A 17,217-nucleotide genomic window follows, 5' to 3' on the forward strand; every position below is an offset into this window, starting at 1 on the left:
TGACAGCAGTAATGAAACCTACAGTATTAGGCTTGTGTGCGTCTCCTCTGCAAAGTTTAATTGTCCAAGCTTCTCTCTCATGTATATGTGACAAGGAACACAAAGCAAAGCACTGTTTTCCCTTCTAAAGTTCATGATACAGTGACTTCCAGGTAGGGAGCTCTTATGTTGTTAAGGGCACGGCACAAGTGCCAGCTGCTCAGCAGTGCAAACTAGAGAAATCACTATACTTAGTCTTGCACCCAGTGAAGAAGGTGACAAAGAAATGGTCTATGTTGATGGCGTTGCTTGGATTGGGCAGAGGAAACAAATGTTTCTCTAGGTATGCCATCTGCATATAAAACTACCTTCCTGAAATTTATAATGAATGATCTCCTTCCTTTTAACTAAAAACCTGGGAATTTAGGAGTACGTTACTTACGCTAGAGAAATGAAAGTCTACAGTTATCTAGTGGTTATGGCTCTCTGTGACACAGCTGCATCCTTACAGCATTAAAGTACATCATTCCTTTTGTAATAATAAATTCACTGAACTATAGATTAATAGTGCAGTCTATGCCCAGATATCCAAATGCTTCTGACTGTACATGTTTTGTATACAGATATGCGTAGAAGTGAACAGCTGTCTTAACTGTTTTTTCTTAAAAAGAAAATTCACCACAAGGAAGTGCTTTTGGCATTGATGGAACTTGAATGTCCTGAACAGAATAAAATTTTAGTGTATTTGAAATTGAATATTTAACTTTAAAGTAGGTTGTTATATGTGTGGATTCTTAGAAATAAGCTTATGTATATATATTTCCACTTTAAAAGATACTGTATGCTAATGTTCTTTGCTCTAACAATTACAATGACAGCCTCTTACCTATAATAACAGCCTATTTATACACAGGTCAGGAAAATTCCCTATTTACTGTATACAAAAATGCAGACTAGAAAGGTATTTTAGCCTTCTACAAATTATACTGAACAATGCTTTAAATCAGAAGAGAACTGCTTTGCATTGTTGTCTTTTCCAGGAAGATGTAAAGATACTTTTTTTTTCTTTTACATGAATGAGACTGATGCGTTGCTGTGATGAATGACACTGATTTCAGTAAGTATGTGCATTTGGACTTGTTGCAGATCACCAGAATTTGTGACTCCATTGTGAAGATTATCTATGCCATTGGGTAATTTCACTGCCTTATCTCACTCATTAGGAAAATCCATGTAAGGGTACTGATTGCTCCACTGTCTATAGTATCTAGGTATGTGTATTTTTAAAAAACTGTAGAAAAATATTCAAATGTTGCCTTCTGAAAAAAGCTACAGAACTTGAGTTTCTGTTCCTACATGATGTGGGTACCTGCAAGAGCCAGTGTAAAGCAAATTCATATCATTTTGGTTTTGTGATGATTTAGTGTAGTGAGATATAGCATGCAGAACCCTTGAATGACAGCCCCATAGACTCTTCGCATTCTTTGTGTTGTCTGCTGTGCTCAGTTTAGGCTGAAAATGATATTTCTGAAGTGTCTGCCAATTTTACTAATGGATGTTCATCAGGACTCGTGTCACAGCACTGATTAATCTTCTGCTTTTATATTTCACACTTTAAAAGAGTATCACCCTCTGACTTCAGTCTCCTGACCATACTCTTAGATATGCAAAACAAATTGAATTACCTTATGTGGATTATCTGGTACAGTTTCACAGCCCATAACAGGTACAGAAGGGTTTCAAAGGAGATTTAAATACAAAGGAGTATGAGAAGGGGAATATAATGTTAACAGTAAAAGCAATTACAGGGATACTCTGGAATATTTTAACTGCAAAGTGGCTTTAAGGAAAGTAATGACTATATTCTCCTGCCCTGCTCCTCTCCCCCCACCTTTCTTTTGATGTGGTGCAGATTGAGATTTTTGTCCTTGAAGTAGATAAAGTGTGTGGGAGGGGGTGGCTTGCTTGTTACGAAAAGGCATTAGCTGCACAGGCTATGTAAAACTTAAAATTGACTATAGGACTACTTGTGCTGGATTAAATCAAAGATCAATTTAATTCAATGTTTCTGAGAGTGACTCAAGCTTGAGGAGATGTAAAAGTGTCTGCTGCTTGCTTCCCAGATTATCTAGGATACTAAACTGTCATATGGAAGTTACTAATGCATAACTACAAACAGGTAATCTGTGGAAAGAGGAGAAATTATTAATTTCACTAGATGAGCTATTTGAAGTGAATATTGTTAAATCTAAGGTAGAAGTCATGCTTAAACAGAATTTTCTAATCTTTATGATTTGTGACTATTAAAATGCCAATTGAGGAAAGCTAGGTGTAATGAATATCTCTGCATATCAAGTGTATCAGATTAACACAAGGCCACAACCAAAAAAGCAAACTACCCTTACATTTGGAATATAGGTGTGTGTAAGACATGCCATCTGGATCATGGTGGTATATTTTGTTACATTATCAGGAATATTGAGACTGCTGATGAGATAGTTGTTTGAGTACTTAGAAAGTAAGGGATGAAACACACTGTGCTGTCATCTATTCCAGAGATTCGATTTTTTGGACAGTGAATGAATCAGACAAAGTGAGGATGCTAGAACATAAAGGACAGAAAGGTGTATAAGATAGAAATCTTCAGTTTTAGATACAAAGATGTATTATTCAGCTTGGACTGAAAACAAATACAGGGCAACATACTTGATAAACAACCTATCTGTTTCTGCTTAGGCTGGAGATTCTATTTTCTGTAGAAGAAAGTTGTTCAGGTTGTATCTTATTTAATGGGCATTATTGACAGATGATTAAGGTTTTTTTCGGGTTTTTTTTTAAGATTTGTATTCTTCTTGATGGAGACTTTTGGAATTGTTAAGTTTAAACTAAAGATGAAAACGAATGAACAACCCATTTTTTCCAGTTCCCATTTCATTGCATTTTTGAGATCTATCCTATTTATGTGGTAGAATAGTGGTCATGCTGTGTGTCATCTTCTGTCAACACCCGCAAAACCATTGTGGCATCTAACCCAAGTAGTTTATCAGAATAAACAACAACAAAAGTTGAACTATAAAAGTAGCCTTTGAGGTAAGTAAAATACCTTTATATTGTAAGTAAACGAGGTTGCCATAAGGAAACTTAATGTGTTTCAATAATTGCAGTTTTATAATCTACTGTAATATTTCAGTAGTACCTACTTGGCTTTAAAAGAGTAAATAATACAGGTGGTAAATGCTGAGAAAGTTGCTTTCACCATATTACGCATTTAATTGTCATTACTATAAAGATGAAAGGATTTCCCTCTCAGATTTAAAAGAGGGAAGGGAGTTGTAGCTAACAGAGGGCACTTTATCACTTAGATATGTCAGATATTTTTGTTATCCATTGTGCAGAGCAAGTATGCTATGCTGAAAAAAGGGAAAATACAGCCAAAGATTACTCAGATACCAATTCTTCTTTCATTGAATCCCAATTAGAATGCCCATTACCTCTAAATAGGATAAAGATTTAAGAAGGTAATGTTTGGTTTTCATTGACTATTGGAATGTGTTAATGTAAGACAGTGTTCAGATAACATTTGTGGACTGATGAATGCAACTGATAGTTATTACTGGGGAAGCTAATGGCTTAAATGAGTAGGAACTGCAAAATGTCATTTGCTCAAACAACTTTCTCTTAAATTCTTGATGTTCAGCTGTAACCATTGTTTACTCATTTCATAAAATTAATGACTAAAATCTGTGCTTTATTATAGTGCTGCTGCAGATATAATTTTCAAAGCACAGCAAATTAAGGTAGTAAATATAGTCTCAATAACTAAATACTGCTGAAAGATTTCTTGTGGAGGGGGAAAAAAGCTGTATCTTTTGTCAAAGCTTATTATCTACTCAGGGCAATAACTCTCTCTTGTTCAAGTGTAGTGTGGTTATATAACATTGGCCAATATTTTCTGAAGATCAAATCAAGTATTTAGGATTGGATTCTCACTTGATTCATTAGCTGCATAATGAAGAACTGTGAGGCACTTATAAATGCAGTTCTAGTTGCCGATTCTTAACTACTGCTGTATATGGAGAATAGTTACTGATCAGTGAAGATGGAAATGCTACAGCCAGAATGCTGGAGGATACTTAGCTATTTACTGCCCATATGGCTTTTCTGATTAGGCCTTCTGGTTTCATCTTCCTTTGTGTATGTGACTGTGAAGCTAACGAGTGGCTTCAAAGTTTCTTGATTTCTGCTTGATATTGCAAACAAATGTGGCTGAATAGCTCCAAAAAATTAGTAGTGCTTACTACTTAAATAGAGTATTTGAGCTGCCATCACTGAGGAATTTTATTTCATTCTGCACTGACAAGTCTAGATGATTTCATTTTGTACTTTTGACAGTATGTAATGCATAGGCAATGTGTGCTGTGTTTATGAGAAATGCACATCATCACATGAAGTATTACCTGTCATTAGAGCCTTCTTCAGTCACATCTGACTGACATGCATCAAATAGAATGAATCCCCATTTTTGGAATAGGAATTGTTTCTGCAAATGCACCATCACATAAAAACTGTGTTGAAAAACATAGGAATGTACCTAGTATTTGAAGCTATACTCGTAAAACAGCAAATAAAACTGACAATAAACATCAATATAAAGAAGTATATGGCCTATGTTATTGCAGAAACCAGTAATATAAAATGATGCGACTTATTAAATAAGTAATATTTTTTCAATATGATTAGTGTAACAGACCCTTTTTTTCTCCTTGCTTTTCAAACACGAATCTCACAAAAGTAAACATCAAAACATAGAGTTAATCTGACTGGTGATCTTAAGGTAATGCTACTTATGCAATAGTTTGTGTTTTGTGGCTTACAAGGATGGATCTTCTCTTCTTGGTAGCTTGGTGATTCTTTGGAGTTGGATAAGCAGATTTTTCTTTTCCTGGTGTTTCTGGTGACGTGAGGATGATTTGAGCTGCGTCTCAAATATAAGATTGTGACACTTGTCAGAAATGCTATTTCAGCAGTAGCTCTGGCTAAGAAATTATAAAGATTTTCTATGTAATTCAGAACAAACATTTATTTCAGGTCTCTATGAATGTTGAGTACTGTATGCTATGTTAACTGGACAGTAAGCCCCCTCAGCGGAGATTTGAATATCCACATAGCTACAAAATTCATCTGCCTACCTACATTTTGTTAAGCACCAAATGTGAGAGATTACTTTTGATGGACATCCACTAATGGTTTTTCAGAGCAGTTGCAGATTTTACTCCATCTATATTTTGCACAGAACTAGCCAATAATGTTAGTACTCATAAATCTTTCTCTCTTATGAACATTTTGATTTTGTGAATGTGATTCCATAAGTTATTGATATTTCTGTATTTTTGCAAAGAAGGTATCTCTGTGCTATATTTAATCAAGAATCAATTAAATTATTGAATTATTTTCAGATGTGGCAAAAAATTCTTGTAAAGACTGAAGTCTGCTGTCAGTTATTTATTCAAGAATAGTGAATGACCTTTCCTACACAGATGAATACAATTCAAGTGAAAGACCAGAATTCAAATAGAGATAATTTGTTTACTGTAAATATAAATAATATGGTAAGCATTTACATGTTCATTGAGCTACTTATTAACAAGTTCAAATGCAAATGTAGAAGTGCTGACAGATAATTTACTGCAATGAGTTTATGCATATGAAAGTTAAAATCAACTGAAAATTATTGTAACAGATATGACATTCAATGCAATAAAAACACTCTTAAGAACAATTTTATAAAACGAAAACAAACTAAAATTACAGATAATAGGAGAACTGAGAAATGTTTATTTTGTATACTAAAGAATTTACATTACCAATGATAAAAGCTAAATTTTTGCTATATTGATGTAATCAATTGTTTCGAGGTGATAAGTAGTGAATGCCTCTTCTTAAAAGACTGTTTTAAGAGCGATAAAATATCAGTATCTTCCAACTCAGGCTCCTGAGTTGGAAGATGGTAACAGAAAACAAGATGAAGAACTGATAATCAATGGGAAACTGCACATGACCTACTGTGTCATTTGAGTAAGTCCATGAAGATGGACAGGATTTATGTGAGGGTACTGAAGGAATTGGAGAAAGTGTTCACCAAACCACTATTAATAATTTTTCAGGCGTTTTGGCTAACTGAGGAGGTCCCAGTTTACTGTAGGTTAGGAAATGTGACTCCAATCTACAGGGAGGAGAGAAAGGAGCCAATGAATTTCACCCTTTTCTATCTGGCGTCTGTCACCTTCTTTCACGTATAGGATGACTGTGAACAGGTGCAGTCAGCACGTGTTTATGAAAAGCAGAGATTGCCTCACCAATCCAATCTCCTCCTATCACAAAATGACCTGATAAGTAAATGAGAAAAAGGCTATGGATGTTGCCTACCCAAAATTTAACAGAGTTATTTGATGCTGTTTCCTGTAGTATTCTCCTGGAGAAACTGACTGCTCATGGCTTGGATAGGCATACCATTCTCTGGGTGAAGAACTATCTGGATGGTGGGGCTCAAAGTGAATGGAGTTCACTCCTGCCAGTCACCAGTGGCATTCCCCAGAGTTCAGTATCAGTGATAGTTTTAACATTTTTATGTGTGCCTTCACTAAGTTTATGGTTGATACCAAATTAGGTGAAAGTGTCGATCTGCTTGAGGGTATAAAGGCTTTGCAAAGAGATGTTGGCAGTCCAGATAAGCGGGCCAAGTCTGACAGCCTGATATTCAACGCGACTCAGTACTGGATTTGGCACTTAGGTCATAGCAACCTAATAAGCTTGGGAAAGAGAGGCTAGAAAGTTACCCACCAGGTAAGGACCCAGATGTTGTGCTGGTTGATAGCTTGTTGAATATGAGCTAGCAGTGTGCCCAAGTGGCCAAAAAGCCAGTAGCATTCTGGTCTGCATAGAATCATAGAAATCACAAATGACGTGCCCAGGGAATAATATAATGTGCCTAGAGAATTGATTTTTCCCTCTGTGTTCAGCACTGGTGAGAACAACACCTCAAGTACTGTGTTCAGTTTGGGGCAGTTTACTACAAGAAGAGTATTGAGCAGCTTCAGTACGTGCAGGGAAGAGTGAAGGGGCTAGAAAACAAGAGTTCTGAGGTCTGACTGAGAGAATGGTATTTAGTCTGGAATATTATCCAGGGAGACCTACCTCATTGCTCTCTACAACTGCCTGGAAGGAAAGACACAAACAAGTAATAAGCTTTTTGAAAACTTGTTTTTCCTCTTGAAGTAGTGAATGTGCGTGGAGAAAAGCCAGTAGGAGAAAAATTCTGTTTGGTTGCAGATATACCTGTGACTTCCTACAATTGTATAGTTCTTAGCCGATAACTTGCATTAGATCTCTTTCTGTGTTTGCTTGTAAAGAAAAGCGGAACTTGTTAGGACGAAACAGGCATGCACACTTAAAATTTTTTTTTAATGCTTTATTCTGGATGAAGAGAGGCAGGTGCACAGAAGAGCACAACATTCAGAGAAAAGTCCTTGGGCAATTTAAAATAGCTGCATACTGAAAGCATCAGTGTTCTTTTAAGCTACAAGAGAGAAAGTTTGAAAGTGATATGGTAACTAGCAGGATAAATCACTGGTTCCCCAGATTCTCTCAGAGAAGTGGATGAAGGAGGATGTGAAGGAACATGACATTACAACATGTGATAACACCTGTAACTGGTTGCAGAAGCAGAGCATAATGGTGCAAATAACCTTTAAAGGGAGCAACTGGTTGCTGCAGGTATTTTCTTTAAATGATTAAACTAAGCAACTTGTTAACCAGCATTATGAGGAACTGAACTTTATTCTTTATGTACACTGAGACAGCAGTCTGAAGCTATTACATTACCTATGTGTTGCTCTTTTAAAGAGGTTTACAAGTCACCCTAAAGTATCATATTAAGCTGGAAATAATACTACTGAATTTGATGAAAGGGTGCTTTTTATTTGTTGTTTCATCATGGAGTTGGGAATAAAGAAAATAAAGGAAAAAACCACAGTTCTGGATTGGTTTGCAGAAAGGTATGACTGCAATACTGGTAGGGTTGCCAGCAAAGGCCTTCAGGGTCAAGAAATACATAAGTCCAAGTAAGTGAAATACCAATACATTTCTTCATTTAAGAGATCCTTGTTGGATACAGGTTTAGCCTGGTCACTGGCTCTAACACATAGTGCTGCAGTAAATCCTTCATTTGAAGTTTTCAGAAACAAGACAGATTTTCATGTGTTCAGTTACAAGAAGATGTCTCACAATGTTGTAGCAGAAAATTAGAGGTGACACTAGCCATCAGTATTTTTAAGTAGGATTTTTATTACAGCTTTTTTTTTTTTCCTCCAAAGAATTACATCATAGATACTGAATCTGTAATGAATGTTATCTTCCTGTTAGATTACCCTACTATTCATTTCTTGTGATATCCATCAAACATGAGTTGGTTTTAGTGTTTCTTTGGAATCATTGAAAGTGCAGTTGGATGGTGGGCAGTTGCTTGCCTTTAAATATTACCATGTTTTATATACAGTGTTATTCACCAATGAACAATTAATGAGTTCGCAGATAATAAAGATAACTGTTTTATTAAATTCTGGCTCAAATTGAAATTTTAAAGCTACAGATCTCTTCCTTCACCTTGAACGAATTTGGAAAACGTGTCTAAATATGTATATATATGATAGAAGAAATTAATCAAAGTTTTTTTAAACATCTGCTATCGAGGCCCAAATGCTTTTTAACTTATGAAAACAAAGGCTACAGCATGTGAAGATCAAATGAGTTTTGGTTTGGTAAGTTAATCTTACACACATCTGGACATATTGGTCTGTTTAACAATCTGTTAGCTCTACTTGTTTGCACTAGCTAAAAATAACTATAAACTACATAAATTTAAAAACATCATGATATTGTTTCTAAAAAAAGCTTATAGATCAATGGCTGTGACAATGCTTTAAATGGAGATAAATGAACACCTCAATCTTCTTTTCCCCCTGGCAAGTATAAGCATTTGTTATCCCTTATTATCAATAACGGTAAAGGGAATTCCACGCCATGTTCTTGTTAAAGTGCTGGCAATTGATTGATGTAATTAAGCAGTCAGAGCATGCCTCTATCTGCTGATGTCTTATGAGTGCCAGGCATCTAGAAAGGAGAGCATTACTTCATCTGATTTTACAACCTTTTTTGAGGTCTGAACACATTAAAATCAGCAAAAATTTCTTTTAATGAGATAACAGCAGTAGCGTGGCTACAAAGTTCAGAAGCCATTTCCTATGCATTATTTTCCTCTAGAATACTGATAACTTTCATATCAAGTAAGGTACTTTCTTTTAAAAAAAGAAAGCATCTTTTTTTCTAGACAAAATATGAAACTTCCTCTGTTTTCAACATCTGCTTTATCTTAAGGTCTCAGTAGCCTTTAGGCAGCAATAAAGTTAGTTATGGCAGATTGAGTCTCACTTGCTTACTATATACCAGACATTAAAGTTGTTTCAGCATCACATCTGTCTATCTATTGACTGCTATTAAAAATGAGGTTTATGTTTAATTGCCTGAAATACTTAAGTGTTGTTTAATTGAGAATTCTAATGGTAGGGTTAAAAAATAAAAAGTAAAAAATTGTTATTATAATGTGGCTTAGATTGCAACTACGTAAAACTCTGATGCAAACCAATGCAATAAAAAACAAGCAAGAGCTAGAAATCATGGCTCAGTACCAGAGCTACAACATCACTGGCAAGTGAAACCCGATGGAAGAGTCCTGTGTCTGGTGGTCGCAGTGGATGGTTCTAGGCTCTTCAGAAGGCACAGGCAGGGCATATGACATAGAGAGTAGGGCTGTGTGTGAGGGAGTGGCTGGGCTGCATGAAGCTCTCTGGCAATGATATGGTTGAGATCCTGAACGTAGCTATAATTTCTGAGCTTCTGTCAGGAATCTGTCTGAACCATTTGTCCTATGGTCATTTCTGGATGTACTGAGCAATAAAGTTTCTGCATGCATCTCATCTGGTATTCTGAGAAATTGTTGCTATAATGACAGTACTTTTTTTTTTGTTCGAAGATAGACTTGTTAATGTGGCATGCTAATGTTTACCTGGTTTTCATTAGAAATTCTATTTTGCTTGTCTCTATTCATTTAATTTCAACATTGCACTGTATTTCTATACTGTGTTATTAAAAATTAAGTAGCTGGTCTTAAAAAGAAAACAAGTGCTTTGAAACATGGAAAGGAAATGACCTTTTATTCCTTTTGCTTACAATCCTCTACAGTTGCTGTGCTGCAGAGATTCTACAGAAAGATATTGCTGGGATATAATATGATACAAAGCACAGCAGGATGCAGTCTGCTTGCCATGCCAAATACATCTTGCAACAGACAAGAGGTTTAAAGGATATACCCATGAGGGACTATTAAATGAATGTAACTGGAGAGGCTAAGGGAAGAGCCTTATTCTAAAGATGCAAGATTAACATGAGCAGCTGCTGATGTTAAGACAAGCAAAGAATAATTTGGTATTGTATAGAATAGACAATATAATGAAAAGGTGTAAGTGATGGTGTCCATCATTACTGTTCAACAAATAAACTATTTCTTCAGCTTCAAATATTCACTGACTTGGAACAAGTTTCTGAAAGAGTGGAAAGAAAAACTGATTAAAGAATCTGGAAAACCTGTTCTGATTTTTTTTTTTTAATAGTTTTCAAAGAGATCTGAGGTTTCAGCTTAATATTGAGAAGACCACAGGATGCGCCTGGAAAGCATAGGGATTAGTTCCATAGAGAATCACAGAATGTGCAACATCTGGTTTTTACTACTTGATACTATATTGAATGTTATGTATGCTAGTAGCTTCTCTTCTACTTCTTCTTTCTTGATGTTACAAGGATGCTCAGAGTTAGGTTATAAAACATCTTATGACAAGCAAATTCATGTAAGCATCCTTGTCACTTGAGTTTACCACTGTGTGGAAGGAGTCAGATTTGTTTATAGGAAGCAGAATAAAGGAGCTAATAACTGAGAGGAATGTAAAAGTGAGGAAGCTGGTGAAATTGTGTGAAGATCTTTTAGAAGCTGGAGTTTGTGCAATAAAAGCTACAGTGTGCTTATCTACAGTTTAGAAAACCACTCTTTACAGAAATACAAAGTAGGCAGTGGATTACTGTTTAAGGCAATATACCAAATTAAGGAATGTATGCAGTAACTAGGAGGGAGGCAGTAGGTTTGCAGACTTTTCCAGTATATTAGTTCTAACATTTTTTCTAATTATAGTATTGTTTTCTCTTGTGTTTTTATGTCGCACGTTAAGGATATCCACTTTCTAAAATTTAAAATCTAGTTACATTTTCATTAGAATATCATCATAGTAACTTATGGGTGCTTATTTCTAAATTGTCATACATTTGTCTAAATTATGACAAGACTAAATTATGTTATCCCTGTTTATTTTGCTTAAATGAGACTGCTTCGCTTTGTCAAATTGATCACATTTTCTTTGGCCTTAATTACTATAACATACTCACAAAGAATTTTGAGTAATGAATTATGTATCACTTTCTGGAATCAAGGCAAAGAAATTTTCTTGTATCTGACCAATCATTCTTACACAATGGAATAAAGAATCCTAGAATTTTTTTTTATGAAGTATATATCTGTATGAACAGACATGTTAGGTCACTCTGAAAGTAATACCTCAGATTTATTTCCTGGAAAAATACAACAGGTACAAAGAGCATAATAGCACTATTTGGTTATTTTTCAGTGCAGTCACCACCATTAGCTATGCAGTTTTGCCAGTGATGAGTAAGAGCTTTCATGTCACACTCATAAATCCATACCAATGGAATGCCCCATTGTTTCTATGGGTCTCCTCAACTACTATGACAATATCATTACTAGGATAAGGTTTGTTTTTATACATATATATATATAGTGTATATATATTTATATACAGTGGTTGTGGTAGGACAATCTGTTCAAGAATGGTAATGTGCTCCACAGTTATACTATTTGGTATGGGGTCTGCATGAAAAAGGTTTGTTGTCTTCTCTGACCTCACTCTGGAAGTTTGAGACTTCAGCTTATTCAACATCATGGTGTAGCAGTCAGAGTTGATGGTTTGCCTGGTTCCAGGAAATCCAGAAGGATCACTGCTGGATTGCCATTGATAAATTCACTATCTGCTTTAGTGCTAATGTCTCAAGGCTTACTGGTAATTAATTAGCAATTCACTGGCTATGATTTGTAAAGTAACAGAGGCACAGTATCATACTCTAGGAGGCGTGGCTGCTAATGGGGAAAGGAGGATGAGAAAGATCTAGAGTGTCTTCTGTCAACAAAGTGGTGACAGAGGGACAGATTTATACTTTCTATTATGGTGAAGCTGATAGGCGTCTTAGCAAGGCTTGCTGTTAATTATGTGGGGGGGTTGATACTGAGCCCTGTGTTTGATACTGAGGTGAAGATGCTCTTCTGACTTTACTGAAACAACACTGGGCTGTGAGGCCTCCCATCCCAGCTGTCATTCTCTTGCTGTAGTTGCCAGGCTATAGGCAAGGTGATCAGTTGCACATCTGTGTCTGTCTGGTACTTAGGCCAGAGAAGCAAGTTTGTTGTTGTTCAAGTTGTTGTTCAAGTCCCATGCAAGATAACCACATTGAATAAATCACATTTTTGCTTAAGCTTCAATTCTTTGCTGACTTACAGTCATTCTGTATTCTGACACAGCAAGCCTGGTGATTTCCTATAATATTTTTCTGTGTCTAGCAAACATTTACAGTTATTTTAGGAAAGATTAACCAATTTCAGAAAGGGTAGGAAATCAAAACTCTCGTACTCAAAGGCATAAACCAACGTCTGAAGCTAAAAAAGCTTTTCTTACTCATGTTCCCTTTCCATATTAATACTTTTACTTTAATTCCTTCTGAAGCATATGGCATTGCTCTGATTGGAAATAGGATATGAGACTAATGTGCTTTCCTCTGTAGTATTTCTTATTACTTCTACATGTGTTTTCTTCAGTTAAATATTATTTAATAAAAAGAGTCTTGTGTTTACCCCTACTATGGCTTGCTATAATCATGCTGCTGTGTAATAAAGATGGGAATTGGGAACCAATTTATCATTCCCTTTCCTGCGTAATACATCCTTTTTTCTCCTTTCGTTTAATTCACCTATCAACTTACCACTAGGAATACAACATTTCAGTGGTGAAATGTGCTTGATAGCATTTTGTCCTCTGCATTTCAGAATACATTCAACTTTGATGTCCTGCAAAAAGTCTCACGTACAAAACCAAAATATCTGAATCCTTAAATGACAAATGAGTGGCAGATTTCACCGCGGCACCTGTTTGTAATTTTTTTTGCAACTGTCCATGAAGATGTTTTATATTCATCTTGTGTAAATTCCCATTGCTGAGAGTATGATTTCTACATAGAAACTCATTTTTTTTATTATTCATATGTGATATTTACTTTTTTTTGGTACTTGGCTAACATTTCCTTATGTATAATGGAGAATTTCCCTGTGTTATGATATGGACAACGTTGATGCTGTTATTAGTTTCCCTAGTTTTCTTAGTTTACTTCTCCAGTTCCTAGTGCATTCAGCTGTTTTAATGTTTTGTACTCTATTCCCTCTTATAAACAGAGAATGCTATTTCTATGTCTAAGCTTTCTGACTAGATGTCAAAGACACGCAGGGCCGCAATCTTCCCTTTTCTCTCTGAAGTAATTTTAGAATATCGTTCTCTCATTGCTGTGTTCCTGGCTGCCAAGTTAAGGACTTTGCTCTTTTGTGAAATATGGAAGAGAAGAAAAATAACCGCAGCAACAGCAACAACAACAACAAAAAAAACAACACCCAAAAAACAGAAAACTACAAGCCAAGGAGAACTTGCCAGTTCCTGAACTGATGATTTTGCATTCCAGGATCTCAAGTAGAAGTCTACCTAATTTGAACATCTATCTCATGTAAGTCAAAGTGGAGTTGTATTTGGACAGGATTGTTGGAGTCACTCCACCTCAGTTGTAGATGGTGTGATTTCTTTAAAATGAGTAGCTTAGTAGCTTACTCTGCAAGAGATCCCTGTTGGGGAAAAAAACAAACAAACAAACAAAAAACCAACCGAAAAACAACAAAACAACAACAAAAAACGAACAAGCAAACAAGCCAACAAAAAAAACAGCCCAAAAAAACCAAAAGAATGCAACATAGTTGCCTCCTGCTGAATTTTTTGGCTTCCGCACAAGTGATTGCTATAAAAACAGCAGCAACTTCCATCAGTTACTTTCTATGCCAGATTCTCTGTGTGGAGAAAGCATTAATTTGTCATACTGTTCTTACGTATGAAACTTCGGTGGTTAAGATAGTCAGTAACACTTAATTTTTTCTTCTGATTTTTATTACAGCCCTGGCAAGGGAATCACAGGAATCTGCGTTCATTCACAAAGCTTTCCAGCCATACTGTGATTGCTGTCAGTTGAATGCTTTTATAGTTAGCATTTCTCCAGCAGAGCATTCTCTGGTTCAACACCTGCTGAAGCAAATGGGAACATTCACAGTGGCTGCAGTGGGATCAAGATCATGTCCTTGTTGATCACTGTCTGTAGACCTAATGGACTCTGCTACCAAACTCTCTCTTGTAAATGGCGCCCTTATGGATGTGTTGGGCCTTTGGCTCAGGAATCAAGTGTGTTTGCCATTATCACTCTCTTCAGTGATGTGAAAGCTGGTGATTATGTAGCTAGGAGCATAACTAAAGTTTTTTAAAGCAGTATTTAAGTTTTGTCCCTTTGGCCCTTACAGTAAATAAGCAATGCAATGACATAGGACTGTGTGGCTGACAAGAGAGAGAAAGGCATTTCTTTATTGTTACCGCTGGCATAGCTGGAGTGAGTTTTCTAAAGGCTTAAGTTCACTTTTGATACTATGTCGGTATATAAAAGGGAGAGAGTTTCCAGTGAGTGTCTAGTATTTAACTCATTTTCATCTGATGTCAAGGTGTGTGTTCACATTAAGTGCCCATAACGTCAGACAAAAGTACTGACCTGTCTGTGCTCTAGAAAGGAGGTGGAAAAGGTACTCTGCGAAGTGTCTGAATCTGAAAAGATTTGAATTGCTTTTCAGAGTCCATTGTTTCTCTCTCTTGTCTAAATAAGGTTTGAAGAAAAACAGTGCTCTTTTTAAACTGTCTAGTAGGTGCCTAAAAGTAGATGTAGTTCCAGAAGGAAATCGTGGAAGAACTCATCATGACATTATGCCTCAGGCATCACAGAACATCCTCATAGGAAATTTGCCTGAAAAACTTGATTGCAACCCAAGCTACTTACAAACTGCCAGCCATCCATCTTACTGAAAGTTTATTAGGATGAATTGTTTGTTGCTGCTATTTTGCATGCCTTCCACTGGGAATAACACTGCATGGGAAAGATCTTGACCGCATTAACTTTTTCTCTCAGTGAGCATTCCTTTCAAGCATTGAACTTCTGAGAGTATTGATTGTCTCTGTCAGATCACTCCATGCCTTACTGTTCTTAAAAATTCTCAATAAGTTAAAAAGAAGTGAAACTCAAATTACAGATCATTTGTAAGCATACTGGAATCTATATCCTATTTTGCAATGTGGAATATATTGGTTTTGCCTTTGTGAGCTTTGATTTTTTTCAGCCATCCATGAATCCCTGTGGTTTACTTTCTCATCACATTTTTTTATAACATAAAAATTCAGGAGAATGGTCAAAAGAAACCAGCATACTTTTGCATAGTCTCTTCTGTGGTTCACTTTAGTGCTGTTTCTGAAATCTGTGCTTGCAGAAGTTTGCTGAGGAAGGGAATACTTGCATTGGTGCTGCTATTAAGTTGTGTTTTAGAAGATAATGTTTATTGCTGGTACTGTTAGTGTATTTCGTAAGATCATCCAGCCAACCATTAAGCTAGATATAATGAAGTGTTAATGTTCTCAGTTTTTGTTTATGTAAGTTAAATTCAATAAGAACAATGTGCTTATTGGAATTGTAGTGATTGCATAAATCTCTAAGGCTCTGATGTATATCTGTGGAAATGTCAAAGGTTCAACTCATCTCTTGTTGCACTGAGGTTATGTTTTCACAGAGCTTGGATAGATGGCCTAAATAAAGATGTCTGGAGTTAGATTTACTTTTGATTGATGATGGAGGAAACGCTTTTCTGATTAGGAAACCTCTGTCTCTTTTCTGAAGATCTCTGATATTGATGTTTTATATGGAAAGAAGGAAAAATAAAGGACCATGCTTCTTTCCTCATTTTTTCCCATAACTCATAGCATGTGTTTAATTAAACCAAATTTCCATTTAAAGACTTTTTCATTTGAAAAAAAAAAAAAGAAGAAAGAAAATAACTGAAACAACAGTCAAGGAAAGAACTCATCAGTTCTGTGCTACATCATTAACAATATGTTTCCTTCTTTTTTTTTATTTTTCTCCCCAGCTATGTAAGCTGACCTCATTTACTTCACAATTGTAATAAACAATTGTTTCTTGGAGATGGTGCAAATTACATTCAGAGCACTTTCCCACTAAGAAACAGTAGGAGATGATGTTAACTTTGTCTATGCTAAATGATAGTAGTGCGGTGATCTATATGTAAGAATTGTAAGTTTTCTATGGACAGCAAAGCGGAGACGAAAATAGCCTGGAAAGCAACTTCTGGTCCTTCTGCCATATAACTGATGCACTCTTAAAATTTATACTAACCAGTATCAGAGTATCAGTAATTTCTTAAAAATATGATTTTTTTTTTTTAAAGTCATACTTAATATGCACATCATGTTATTAAGACCCAACATTTCTGCCATACCATACAATTATTTGGGTACTATTGTTTTTTTTTTCAGTGAGTGAATCTTGTTTCTCTGTTCCTTTATCTGACATTCAAGCCTCTAATCATATACTTTGGAGAACATTCAGGTCATAATGTTAGGGAATTTTGTGCAAAGCAGCATCTTGAAATAGCTGTTTTGACTTGGATATTCAGTCCTGTTCCCCTATACAAGTGCTCTTTAGAATAGATTCTGTGCTGTTTCCCCTGTACAAGTGCTCTTTTTTCTCTCCATTTTAGCTAAGATATGCTGAAGTCACTTTTGTGGCACATTGTGGACATCCATCCAGACTTGCATGGCCAGTCATTACAAAACAAGTGTTCCATGTAATATGGAACGTCAACTGCTTTAGAGT

The sequence above is a fragment of the Tetrao urogallus genome (genome assembly GCF_951394365.1).
Source record: "Tetrao urogallus genome assembly, chromosome: 13".
Taxonomy (NCBI): Eukaryota; Metazoa; Chordata; class Aves; order Galliformes; family Phasianidae; genus Tetrao; species Tetrao urogallus.